At 35.0% G+C, this 15624-nt stretch overlaps 1 protein-coding gene and 1 long non-coding RNA gene across 2 annotated transcripts in view; one reads left to right on the top strand and one right to left on the bottom strand.

Annotated features, from left to right (window-relative positions):
• The window catches only part of LOC100378457 (N-acetylglucosamine-6-phosphate deacetylase-like), a 50754-nt gene extending 46905 nt beyond the window's left edge, over positions 1-3849 (bottom strand). Inside the window, exon 1 of the mRNA XM_085497796.1 lies at positions 3735-3849. The gene's annotated coding sequence lies outside the window, so the exon portion shown is untranslated. The remainder of the gene's footprint in view (positions 1-3734) is intronic.
• Positions 1-15624, top strand: part of LOC144344222 (uncharacterized) — an 80577-nt gene that overhangs the window by 36466 nt on the left and 28487 nt on the right. The gene's annotated exons all lie outside the window — the stretch shown is intronic.

The raw sequence follows: 15624 nt of genomic DNA, 5'->3' as shown, positions 1-15624 counted from the left end.
AAGAATGAGTCGGCAATTTTTAGTGGAGTCGAAAATTTGGAGGTAAATAAAACACCGAAACCCGGCAAATAAATAGGCAGTCGAATTTTTAGAGGGGTCGAAATTTTGGAGTTTTCACAGTACTAATTATTCCATTTCAATGAAACTTAGTACAAAGATGCTCTAGGACAATGTACAAACCTAATTAGTTTGGGGTAAAAATCTGTTCATATTAATTCCCTAATAAGCATAATAATTCATAATTTTTTGGTTCTAATCACATTTCAATTAAACTTGGAGACATAGATTTTCTGTTACATTGCGCAGACCTCATTAGTTTTACACTCAAATCTGGTCATATTAATTTTCTGATTTGCATAATTAGTTTTCAGCTAAGTAATTTCGAATTATATTTAATGTGTCTCCAATACTCTCAGCACATGGGAGTTCTTTCTAAGCTTTCTTTGATTTAATGACAGTGATGACTATAGTTCACAGTTCGAGAAAGTTAAAATGATGTGCTCACTTCGAATGGTTTGTAGGCGATTTTATGCTATCGCGTCGAATGATTTGTTCGTTATGGGAATGACGGCAAGCTCTATTGCCAGCCGTGCTTTTCACAGATTTAAGCTGATGAAGGCGAGATCACTCGTTGCTAATAAAATAGGGCAACTTTACGATTTGATCATTCAAAAAGAGCCATCTCAAGTAAGACAAGTGGTGAGAAATTTGCTGGAAAATTAAAAGGGTCACGAATGGGATGATTCAAAGAAATATTTGGAAGTCTCTCTTGCAGTTCTATTTAGCTCGAAAAGATCAGCAATTTCTAAGAAAGCCACTAAAAGTCAAGCCTACATCAGTAAAATCTTAAATCAGCACCAGGCAGTAGGTGAAAAGTTGTCTGGATTTGATGAGAGTGCCCTTTGGCAATTACGATTAAATAAAGATAAAACATTGCCAAATCAGTATTATCTGTATCATTTTTCAAGGAAGCCATTACATAAGATATTCTGCCTCCTTCTGTTAAATTGGCTTTATTAGCAGCACCATCTTCCCAGAAATTAGATCAGACTACAAATGACACTAAATTATGGAATGATTCTGAAGCACATATTTATCCATCTAGGGGGCGGTCTATCTGAATCTGACAATGATGGTTCAGAGAAATGTCTGAGAACACAAGAAAATGTTTCAAGAATTCTCAAATTAACCACTTTGTGAAATAATTTGAAACGGTTCCACACTATGGTGTCAGAAACTGCCTCTCAAAATAAAAAGGGCTGGTTTGTTCATGATATTGAAGGCCTGGTTTGGAGAAGTGTCCTCAACATATTGACTGAAAAGAAATTGGATTATGACCTTGATGATGAAAATGAGAGACAGAAGTTAGAAATACATGTAGTTGTAGGTGAGGGTGGCGACACTTTCCAAGATTTCAAGGGAATGTCCCAAAATTTCAAAGTATTTGCCATCAGTGGTGCTATACGTCTGATAAAATATAATGGTAATGAAGTATGGAGAAATCCAAATCCAGTCTTCTGATGCAAGCCGCATTCCATTTGCCATTATAAATGTCCCAGAGAGTGATGCACTGATAGAAGTTTATATTCTTCCTGTTCTGGCATGCACTGAAAAATTTGCCCAACATTGTATAAAGGGGATGAAATACTGTAGAAAACTGGAACGAGATGAAAAGTATAAAAGTTTGGTCTTGCAGAGAAAGAGTACCATTTTTTTCTGCAATTTATGTTTGGCTACAGTTCATAAATGTCACAATCCAAATCATGAATGGGATATGTCTATCACTCTTGCGGATATGAATTCATGGGCAGAAGAAAAAAGTAATGGTCAGAGTAATCATCCTCTTATAAAGTATGACCCCATAAATGAATACACTATGGATCACCTTCATGCTAAATTGAGAAACGTGAGTAAACTAATTGACAAGCTCTTCAACGAGGCTCAAAAGATCGACCAACAACTGAAATTTATACAAAAGTTTGCAAAGTTATCTGAAGATCAAAAATATGATGTGAAGCAATATGAAACAAAACTGGTACCAATTTGATACCAAGGTTGAAATTAATGAAGCAAATCATTCAGCAAAGTTACTTCAAGTTACTAAAAAGGATGATCTTAACAAACTTGATAAGAAACTTGAAGCAGCTTCACTAGCATTTGAAATTAAATACACTGAACACATTGAAGTGAATTTGTTGGATTCTGCTGAATCACATTTTGAAATTTTATTTGGCACACACAAGGAATACAAATGCACACTATGTGCATCACATCTCCATGTTGTATATAAAATCAAGCCAGGTATCACTCGTCACATGCAAACTGTCCATGGTAAGTTCAGCACAAAAGATCTGAAACAAAACACAAGATGCATTACTAATCTCAATATTTAATATCAAAAATCTGTCATAATAATAAATTATTATTTACACTTGGTAAAACTATTCCAAAGTCAGCCTAAATTGTCAAATTTGTAATGACACCATTTTCTATGAAGTCTTTGACTGTAAAAAATGGGGCATGTGGAGGGGGCCTGGCACATTTTCTTTGAAAATCATTTGTTATTAAACTAATCTCAATATTTAATATAAAAAATCTGTCATAATAATAAATTATTATTTACACTTGGTAAAACTATTCTAAAGTCAGTCTAAATTGTCAAATTTGTAATGACACTATTTTCTAGGTATTAATTCTTCAACTTCAAACACATCAATGTGTGTCACGTTTACTGGAGAAATGTGGCAAGTGGAGGGGGCGTGACACATTTTTTTTGAAAATCATTTGTTATTAACTATATTTAGTATATTCTCACTTTAATATTACATAATTTATTATGAATAATATGTCAGAAAATAATATTGAGAGAAACGAATGAAATGCATTGGTATCAAAAACAGATACATGGAAAATGTTCATTTTATCCCTATACCGATAGTATCTCAATAGTGTATATATTATCTCAATAGTGAATATATGGTATGCAAATTAATGACAAAATACATTATGACACTTTATTCACTACTCCTATGAGGGACATAACGTGTATATGGTCGATCTACATATCGTTGTAAAGCTCTCGAAATCCTCAACAAAATTACGTTTTTCATTTTCACGACCAGCATTTTTGCAACAAAAAAGGCGCCAATAATTGAAGAAATCGAACGTTATTTTCTAAAAATTGCTTTTTTTGTGTGTAAAACGTAAAAAAAAGGACTTACCGAACGTAACTTTGTGAGCCGCCATGTTGACAATCCATAGGAGGCACTCTCGCGGTAATTCTAACATAACAGTGAAAGGAGTAGGCCAAAAACCACCAAAAATGCAGTAATTTCGCATAATCAATTATAGTCTATAACTATTTATTGAAATGGTTAAAACGATCCGGGTAAAAAACTTTAAATACATCAAAAAAATGAGAATTCCAGTATCAAGTTGGGAATGAGGCTGGTGGGTCAATTGAGGTCATAGAATGGTAATAGCGTGTATGCTAGTTTTTCTTTCAATTTGAAATTGCGCCCTCGTGCGGAGATAAAGTGTATATTGGATGGTACAAAACGCATTGAACTCTGGGATATCACAATTGCCGTGCAATATGCGTTGGCACAGAACGTGTTGAATTCTTGGTAAAACCTCGTACCGTGTATGAGAGACCGTGAAATTACGTGGCACACACATTTTCCATAATCTAAAACATACACGTGACATCATGACTACATAACACTTCAACTTACGATATCAATTGGTACACAGTCCCTCGGAGCCTGACGTCACAGTTCTCAAAATGTATGCGCACAGAACCTCACCTCAGTTCACAGTTTAGCCGGCGTAACGAGGCCGGGGTCACCTGGGGTCAAGGGGGGATAAAAATCGCTGACGTTGGTGGCGTTGCATAGTGTTTGGCTCAATTGATGTATGCGCACGCTATATACCTCACGAATAGGACCTCACAGATACGACCTCACGAATAGGACTCAGGAAGTGACGTATTGATTGTTCAATGGTGGTACATTATAAGTAAACGATGCCGGGGCCATTAGTATAAATATATTTCGTATTTCGTAAATAAAAACTGAGCTCGCGACGTGGACTCGGGTCGTACACAGTCAGATAGAGGGACTGTGGGCCGAAGCAGCAAGGGCCGGGAGCAAGGGAGTGTTTGGTTATTTAATAAGCCGTGGTTTGCGGTGCTACTATTCGATGACTCGCGATGTAACAGTCGATAATGCGACTGATTAAAACACCGTGTGCCGTTATATTCATGAGTACAGAATGTGTTTTGAGGCCTTCGAGTTCCAGTTGGTAATCTTGAATTTACCGGTAGTGATGTTTTCAACAATCAGATTTGTCGATACTTTGTCGAAGTTGGTCATGGAGAGGGACATACGTATAGAGTCATGTACGTCCTGGCAGAGTACTGATGACAATAAATAATGATGCTCGCAAAATAATTCTAAAATAAAACAGTGTTCGCTTATAATTATAAATGTGTGGGTTGACGAGAACTGCGGTGTTACCTAAATTTAGCTTTGAAAAACAGTGTTTAGATTTCCAAATAATCTGGGTGACAGTATACTCTCAATATATTAAATAAAATATACATGATTCGTCTTCATTGATTAAAAAAATTACTTGACCCATTGAATGGACATTAGCAGTAAGTTTCATGTTTTAATGCTGAAATGTAATTATTTACGCAACAACAAACTTATATAGAACTCACAGTCTCACGTTTTGTCCCAGTTTGTGCTATTACAGAGAATGACATTTTCCAGTACACGAATAACGCTTTATAAATGCTCTCCGAGTGCAATTTTATTTCAAATGACACCAATGTGATGATACCATTCAAGCGAATGTTTTATTTGCAAAATCTATGTCGAAATATGTAAGATGGCATGTTTAAATACGTGTTCTAAACTCCACTTCTTATTTAAATTAGGAAAGGTATTAGAACTCCATTTTGAGTACATTGTACTAGTGGATATTAAAATTTTGATGGAAATGTGTTGTCATAAGAATACATAGTTCTACATGTCACTAAAAAGAGGGCTTAGATAATTCAAAAAAAGAACTCCGTAGCGCAGAATGTACCTATTCCTCTCCAATACATGTAGCTTCAACTTGACAGTGAACCCCTTTCATTCACGGTGAATCGTTATTTAAGGATGTAACCCTGCATATTGTCTGTCTTTCTGTTGCCTAATAAGTATATTAAATGAAATTGGAAAATGTCAAATAAATATTATTTTCTATTACTATTTTGACAAATTATTATACTTAGTTGAGATGATGAATTCCACGTCTTTGTTTTACTCATTTAATGAAATATAAATTGCACTTACTACTATATCAGAAAAGACAGCAATTACATAAAAAACAATACAGAGTACTGAGGCCTTTCATAGAAATGTAGATGTTTTAAGAATTATCATACTTCTACCGTTAAATGCGATTTCAACTTGAAGTTAGCTTGTTCATTACGGCTGAATGAAATTCATAGTCACATAACTTACTTGCAGTTGACTGCCGAATGGACTGTGAACCAAAACTGTGTTGGAGTTCACATTCAGAAGATGCGTAAACTAACCATTGAGTTTAATGTTTAAATTCGCCACGGTTTAGAGAATATGGACAAGAAGCCCCTGCAAAATACTAGTACGCGGATTGGCTTTAATACTAACCTCAGAGTACGTATTATTCACAATGTTATTTTTCTCTTAAGAGGCAGTAGCTCGTGCACCTTTGTGAACACTGTGACATACTCACTAAGGTGTAAAAGCCAAAATATCCGACTATAACTACATATATCCATGTTTTACTAGTATATCACCTCAGCCATTCGACTACAACTACACATATCCATGTGATACTAGTATATCATCTCAACCATCCGACTACAACTACACATATCCATGTGATACTAGTATATCATCTCAAACATTAGTCTACAACTACACATATCCATGTGATACTAGTATATCACCTCAACCATTAGTCTACAACTACACAAATCCATGTGATACTAGTATATCATCTCAACCATCCAACTACAACGACACATATCCATGTGATACTAGTATATCATCTCAACCATCCGACTACAACTACACATATCCATGTGATACTAGTATATCATCCCAACCATCCGACTACAACTACACATATCCATGTGATACTAGTATATCACCTCAACCATCCGACTAAAACTACACATATCCATGTGATACTAGTATATCATCTCAACCATCCGACTACAACTACACATATCCATGTGATACTAGTATATCATTCCAACCATCCGACTACAACTACACATACATGTATCCATGTGATACTAGTATATCACCTCAACCATCTGACTAAAACTACACATATCTATGTGATACTAGTATATCATCTCAACCATCCGACTACAACTACACATATCCATGTGATACTAGTATATCATCTCAACCATCCGACTAAAACTACACACATCCATGTGATACTAGTATATCACCCCAACCATCCGACTACAACTATACATATCCATGTGATACTAGTATATCATCTCAACCATCCGACTAAAACTACACACATCCATGTGATACTAGTATATCATCTCAACCATCCGACTAAAACTACACATATCCATATGATACTAGTATATCATCTCAACCATCCGACTACAACTACACATATCCATGTGATACTAGTATATCATCTCAATCATCCGACTAAAACTACACACATCCATGTGATACTAGTATATCATCTCAACCATCCGACTAAAACTACACACATCCATGTGATACTAGTATATCATCTCAACCATCCGACTAAAACTACACATATCCATGTGATACTAGTATATCATCTCAACCATCCGACTAAAACTACACATATCCATGTGATACTAGTATATCATCTCAACCATCCGACTACAACTATACATATCCATGTGATACTAGTATATCATCTCAACCATCCGACTAAAACTACACATATCCATATGATACTAGTATATCATCTCAACCATCCGACTACAACTACACATATCCATGTGATACTAGTATATCATCTCAACCATCCGACTAAAACTACACATATCCATGTGATACTAGTATATCATCTCAACCATCCGACTAAAACTACACATATCCATGTGATACTAGTATATCACCCCAACCATCCGACTACAACTACACATATCCATGTGATACTAGTATATCATCTCAACCATCCGACTAAAACTACACACATCCATGTAATACTAGTATATCATCTCAACCATCCGACTAAAACTACACACATCCATGTGATACTAGTATATCATCTCAACCATCCGACTAAAACTACACATATCCATGTGATACTAGTATATCATCTCAACCATCCGACTAAAACTACACACATCCATGTGATACTAGTATATCATCTCAACCATCCGACTACAACTACACACATCCATGTGATACTAGTATATCATCTCAACCATCCGACTAAAAGTACACATATCCATGTGATACTAGTATATCATCTCAACCATCCGACTAAAACTACACATATCCATGTGATACTAGTATATCATCTCAACCATCCGACTAAAACTACACATATCCATGTGATACCAGTATATCACCCAACCATCCGACTACAACTACACATATCCATGTGATACTAGTATATCATCTCAACCATCCGACTACAACTACACACATCCATGTGATACTAGTATATCATCTCAACCATCCGACTAAAACTACACATATCCATGTGATACTAGTATATCATCTCAACCATCCGACTAAAACTACACATATCCATGTGATACTAGTATATCATCTCAACCATCCGACTAAAACTACACATATCCATGTGATACTAGTATATCACCCCAACCATCCGACTACAACTACACATATCCATGTGATACTAGTATATCATCTCAACCATCCGACTAAAACTACACACATCCATGTAATACTAGTATATCATCTCAACCATCCGACTAAAACTACACACATCCATGTGATACTAGTATATCATCTCAACCATCCGACTAAAACTACACATATCCATGTGATACTAGTATATCATCTCAACCATCCGACTAAAACTACACACATCCATGTGATACTAGTATATCATCTCAACCATCCGACTACAACTACACACATCCATGTGATACTAGTATATCATCTCAACCATCCGACTAAAAGTACACATATCCATGTGATACTAGTATATCATCTCAACCATCCGACTAAAACTACACATATCCATGTGATACTAGTATATCATCTCAACCATCCGACTAAAACTACACATATCCATGTGATACCAGTATATCACCCAACCATCCGACTACAACTACACATATCCATGTGATACTAGTATATCATCTCAACCATCCGACTACAACTACACACATCCATGTGATACTAGTATATCATCTCAACCATCCGACTAAAACTACACATATCCATGTGATACTAGTATATCATCTCAACCATCCGACTAAAACTACACATATCCATGTGATACTAGTATATCATCTCAACCATCCGACTAAAACTACACATATCCATGTGATACCAGTATATCATCTCAACCATCCGACTAAAACTACACACATCCATGTGATACTAGTATATCATCTCAACCATCCGACTACAACTACACACATCCATGTGATACTAGTATATCATCTCAACCATCCGACTACAACTACACACATCCATGTGATACTAGTATATCATCTCAACCATCCAACTAAAACTACACATATCCATATGATACTAGTATATCATCTCAACCATCCGACTACAACTACACATATCCATGTGATACTAGTATATCATCTCAACCATCCGACTAAAACTACACATATCCATGTGATACTAGTATATCATCTCAACCATCCGACTAAAACTACACATATCCATGTGATACTAGTATATCATCTCAACCATCCGACTAAAACTACACATATCCTTGTGATACCAGTATATCATCTCAACCATCCGACTAAAACTACACACATCCATGTGATACTAGTATATCATCTCAACCATCCGACTAAAACTACACACATCCATGTGATACTAGTATATCATCTCAACCATCCGACTACAACTACACATATCCATGTATCTGTCTTACTGCTATCGCCAATTTCTTCTTCATCAATATTTATTCAGTTTCATGATCTCATTCTTTTTTTGTCTGTCTTTAGGTAGATTAGCTTTGAATTGACCAACAACTATTTAATTGTGCATTTCACCTACAAGATAATTGTAAGAGTGGAAATTATGTATATTGCACACGGAAATTTACACAATAGAAATTAAGACTTGGAAATGCTATAATTATAGCCATTTTTGCGTTAATCTTAGCGTTTTGGGAAAAAATATACTTACTCTTATTACACCGTATATGCGTAGACGCGACGTAAAACACTTTTATGATAGAGGCCTACTCATATTATATGAATTTATCCATTTTCCAATAAATTTGACTCCCGGGCAATATATTTATATTGATTTTGAAAGGTTTAGGTCACCAGCCTAATTTAGAGAAAATGATATTTGTATTTTAGTGGGTATTTGCTATTTTGTCAGTTTACAATACTTAAATCATGAGTCGTGTGGCGGAGATATTGTGCCTTTTCCTTTTAACATTGTGCTCTATAGAATTGTTCTAAAAATACATCAATATTCAACTTCAACGTGTTCAGCTTTCCATGCTATTACTAGAACCACATACATTGGAAAATAAACGCACAATTTCGGATAGTTATCGCTGAAACAGGCATTAGCCTAAAACCTCGCGGACGGCCGTGAAAAATGAGGTTATGATTACTAGTATCTTTTTTGAAAGCTCTATCGTGACTAAACCCATTTCTTAAAATGCTAGTATTAGTTCACTGCGCACATTGCCCCAGTGTGGTGACGGACATTGTCACTGATAAAACTCTTCTTAGCAGAACGGTGTCTCTTTTATTTGCAAGGAGGTACCCAATAAGTGGCGAAATAGAATTCTACGACGTCTCCGTATTTAGGCCATTCTAGAGTGTCGTTGAACGTGTGCTCTGAATGACTGGATTCCAGGCTGTGGGAGAACCCTGTTCATCACTGTACGCTGCAGCTGTGTGATACACTATTGTATGATTCTCTGCCAGACATGGTTTTCGAAGCAGCCTGAACATGGCATAATCATAAAAAAACACAATCATAATCGCATATGTTCAGTTGCGTGAACAAGTAATATTAACATTTACTGTTTTGTCTACTGTTGTCATAACAATTAAGAGCCCCTAACATAAACTGAAATAATGTATTTTTGTCGTGTGACAAGTAATTTCGATTTGAACTTAAAACCCCTGCCGTCACTGTTTCTCATCGAGCTTGCATTAAACAGTCACATATCACAACTAAGAAATCGATACAACATATATGGCACATTTATGACAAAAAAATCATCAATATTCGTATTTATGTGTAAAATTCAATGGAGTTGGAAATATTTCCAGTACTTTTACAAAGTGTGGAATACAAGATGCACACGATTATTTGTTCAATTACGAATTTTGCAATACGACCCTGACTTGTGTTGCTATGAGTCATCCGACACATTACACGTAACTGACCAGATGTCACGAACATGATTTATTGGATTATGTCATCATGGATGAAAGGTCCAATAAAGTTTTGGTAGTTGATCAGTTGATGCTCCATTTCTAGCCAGAGAACAGTTCATAGAGCTGTCGGTCTGATGTGCCTACGTTGGGTCGCACGTCATCAGCTACGTTAAGCTTTCCAGTTCTCGCCATGAATAACGGTAAGTCCATTTTGCATTGAACGCCGAATTACTGTATACTTTCAGTATATAATACGAGTAATGGTTTAATTATGTATCGCAAATGCAAGTTATAAATCGCCCCCTCTTTGGCTCAGGTATATTAATGCTCCTATTTAAGCTTTTTTTTGGGGGGGGGGTTATATATCGAAGTTATATTGTCTTATATGGTCTGCATTATAAATAATATTCAGATGAACAAACCGTGATGGGTCGATGAAATGTATAGTGCTCGGGCTACTTGCGCAAATATAAATTGGTATTATAATCTTTAATTTTTAGCTTGTATATCTTTAACCTAAAAGCTGTCATTGATGTATCCCAAACGGGATACATGTCCAATCTAAAATTATATATATATATAATCTTATACACAACCAGGAACGAGAGTGATAACCACCAAAACATAATTGAAGGTAAATAACATGTGAAGCATAAAAAATTCGAGTCGTAGCGTAAAATAGGGGACTAAACCATTGTTGACTTTTGATAATGTAAATGACTCGATTTGAGGGTGTCACAATAAGCAAATAGCGAAACTATCCGTTTTTACGCAATCTGGGAAGTTCGAATTACTAAACAAAGTATAGGACGACAAAGCTGAAATGTCTAAGAACCAATACATACCAACAATTATATTTCAAAAGTTAATATTCATGATGTATTTTGGTTACTACTCTAAATATTCAAACATATTTTAGTATAACGTAGTAACAACAGAAAGTTGGTGACCTCCCAATGTTTATTATGTGCAAGAGTTTTACCATGTTCTATGATATACATGCATTTGTTCGTATTGTTATTAAGTGTTGTAAAACTCTGATCGTCCATGTAGAGTTAACATTGGTGTCGCATTATTCCAGGATTGTCGTTTTTAGTTAAATCCACGAACCTGTCATGGAATTGCCTAAAATATACATATATTTCATAAAAAAAAATAATCACTTCAACAATCTATTTTGCACGATGAACCACGATTTTGAAGACACTCGCCATCAATACATTTGGGGATGAAACTCAATTATATTTTGAAAAGCTTCTTTTATATGTAGTAATATCATGCGTTTTTTACCGTGTCTTCTAATTCAATATAAGATTAAGTGGCCATGGCCATTACCCTCTATGTTATAATGGCCAGTTATTTTGATGTCAAATGCCGAATATAAATTAATCGATTTGCGGATTTTCCCTTCATGTGACAGTGTCGTTCGTAAGCGCAGCAGTACTAAGAGTAGTTAAGTTATCCGCAATAATAACAAGCAAACAAATACACGAAAGATGGATACTAGAATTGAAGTCCAAATAGAAACGATGAAAAACATAATAAAACACAACATGCAGTGTTTTTGTACAACGGTTATTTCTTTTACAGTAGGTAAAATTGAATGCGACTATCGAACAAGTAAATATAAGCTAAATAAATTGGATATTCCATGGAAACAATAATGGTGGGCGACACTCCAATTTTTATACGAACGCCTACACATTACTAACATATTTCATTCACACTGACAATATAAATATTAAAGGCGCGTATCAAGACTGCTTCAACAAATTAAATAATGAGCATTAACGTTAACAGTTACACACTAAAAGTGGATTACCATAATCCAAACTTTGCACTTCCAGCCCATACTTTCCAAGTAGAGCCTGGACATACAATCTCTTGTTTGTCGGTGATTTTTGTTTATGAATAAAATTAAATATAATGCCAGAGTATAAATTGTGAAAGCCAGGTTACCATGGTATTTGTACACTCATGAAATAGTTGTTGTTTTTTTAGTAAAAAACAAACAAACAAGAGACTGTAGAATGGAGGTAAATACATCCATGCTGTGTCAAGATAGTCAAGATAGAGTCGAATACTAGTACTGAAACGATCTGTTATAATTGTAAAGCCAATTTGAATTAACTTTGAGGACAATGATTTGGCAAACAGTTGTAAATTTTGAAGGTTACATTATCACTTCACTTGGCATGAGCATGCGCTCCATGACATGAGAATGAAGTCAAGACGACATTTGTGTACAATTATTCAAGCACATGCATATAAACTATAGAAGTAAAATAAAACGAAGAGAAAGCGTGAACGCTTAGCATGGGGTTATAAACGCTAAATACGGGTTAAATCTGATCGTTTTTTAAGACCCAGTCCAGATCTTGAGCACGGGCTAACAAATGGAGCGCGAACGCTTAGCACTGGCCACAGTCCCTAAGCATCCGAATGACCATTGTATTGAACGTCCATTTGCAAGATTTACTATAATAACAATTCATTTCGATATGCAATTTTTAAAATGGCAAACAACGCAAGAACATCTAGGAACATCGTTATCGCAAAGAAAATGAACTGACGATGACATCATGTAGTACTTTCAGTTATTCTGCAATCTGCAATTCTGAATTTGCCTTGGTATGGTTTTATAACTGTAGAACATGGAGGTAAAAAATATTACCCCTGTCGTTAAAAGAGGGAGAGCAAGGGGGACAGCTCGTACAGGTTACAGGAAATAAAGATGGCATTTTAAGTTTACAGTAAAAAATAGGCTTTTACACTTTACAGATAAAACAAATTCCTAGTTACGTTTTACATACTCATAATATTTTTGATAATTTGAGTTTAAGAATCAAAATTGGAAATTGCATGGGACATTTAATTTGAATAGTGCTTTATACGCTTCCAAAAAATAACATCTTTGTACAAATTACGGGCGAATAAAATAGCCTATTTCTTGACCATTGATTTATTGTATGTTTTTTTTCATTCATGCTAAATTTTGTGACAAATAAAATATCTATCTATTACATTTTACACCTTGCCCATGTCTACGGATTTACCATTTCTATTTATTTATATTGATTTGCATATTCTTAACAAGATGGGCGTTCTTTAGCCAAAGCTACTGCTACCCCCCCCCCCCCCCGGTATAAACATGAACACGGCTATTGCGTAACTACTTTATAACCTACACTTATCATGTATGAACCAACATATGACTCAGGCCAGCTGTTTTACAACATTAATGACTAGTCACAGCTGACATTATGAAAATAAACCCCAAGTTGCAAACTTTATTAGGCCATATATCAAAGGCAATATCAAACAAAACTAAATAATGAAGATGTTAGTGTCTGTACAATCTACAAAGGAAGTTAAAAAAAGACAAAGCATAGTGAAACTGTGGTTCCCATGATTTGTGAACTATACTGTGGGGTGGAATTAATGTCATAATGGCTACAAAGTAATAACTGTTACTGTATTCACTGTGTTTTAATTTCACCAATTTGTCAAGGAAACAATAAGTTTTATATTACATGTTTATGTAGATTTAATTTAGTGGATTTTACTTATCAGCAAAAATAGATAAATTAAAACCCAGTGAATAATTAATGCATTTACATTGATTTTTCAAAAACATTTGGTTTAATTCTCTAGAACGGACATAGCAGTGTTTGTGGGGAATACACTTGACCTTCCGTTTGAGAGAGACATGCACAAAATCTAACATTCGACCACAGTCCCTCAATCATAGAGGGAAATTATATTAATAATACTCACAGTTTTGGTAAAAACTATTTGTCAAAGTTTGCTGGAAAAAATACATTTATACTACATAATGAAAACTAGACTCGATTGTTATGGGTTTACCACACTGGTGAATATCAGACTCTCAGAATCAGGATATAAATTGAATAAATGCTGGGAAATGTATACCGTACCTGTATAACAAGCAGCCTGTCGGCTGAGATAGCCCCGCTGTTAGCAATGCACATTTCAATTAAAGAAATGAAAATATCATTAGAAAATGAACAATATGTATAGTAATCAATCAGACTTTTCAACAAGAAGTCGAAAATATCACTTTTTACCAAAATTACAAAAATATTCACCAAAATTAGAGAATTGAAGATATCATCATGAAATGAACAAATCTATAAGAGGTCCACATGTAGTACCTATATATGTAATATCAAAGCAAAAAATATTCATCAAAATTAGAGAATTGAAATGAACAAATCTAAAAGAGGTCTACCCAAAGTACATATACACCATGTATCAAAGCATTCAGGCTTGTAGTTTTCAAGAAGTCTAAAAAGTAAAAAATTGACATAGCCAACGATGGAAGACGACAGACAATCACTCATATGATAAGCTCCGCTCGACAAAGTCGACAGTGGAGCTAAAAACATTTTATATCTTGAGTAACCCCCCCCCCCCCCCCCGGTAGTACATGTTCTATATTAACTCCAAGGTCCCTTTTAGAATAATAGCATTAATCTCATGGTCCTTTATAGAATATGACATGAACTACATGCATAAAAGTTTCGAAATAGTGTAGCAATAGAAAGCAAAAATTAAGCAAGAAAAATATACATGCCATGATTTTGGTTGGGAAAATATAATTGTCTAATTCTGATGCCAAAAATGATTGACAACCCCATAAAGAAAACAATGCTAATATGCTATCTAAGTACCATTACAGATCTTTGAGAGTGTAGTACTGTCATAGTTTTGACACTTTGCACAGAAGAGTAAAACAATTATGTTCTCTCAGAGTCCTGCCTTTACCTGGTTTCATTCATACATTGCATATATTACTGTGAAATACTTTATTTTAGTTGGAATTAATTTTCGCTGAAAAAGCATTTTTGCATGGAATTTATTTTCACTGATTTTTGATGAGTTGAATGTGAGACACAGAAAAAAATGTATATTCGCTGGATTTTATTTTCACTGAAGCAGCCCTTCAGCGAAAATAAATCCCAAGTGAAAATAAAGTA

This window comes from Saccoglossus kowalevskii, chromosome 4, assembly GCF_978046115.1.
Source record: "Saccoglossus kowalevskii chromosome 4, keSacKowa6.1, whole genome shotgun sequence".
NCBI classification, from domain to species: domain Eukaryota; kingdom Metazoa; phylum Hemichordata; class Enteropneusta; family Harrimaniidae; genus Saccoglossus; species Saccoglossus kowalevskii.
The sequence above is the reverse complement of the archived record's forward strand: the minus strand, read 5'-3'. Positions and strand labels throughout refer to the sequence as shown.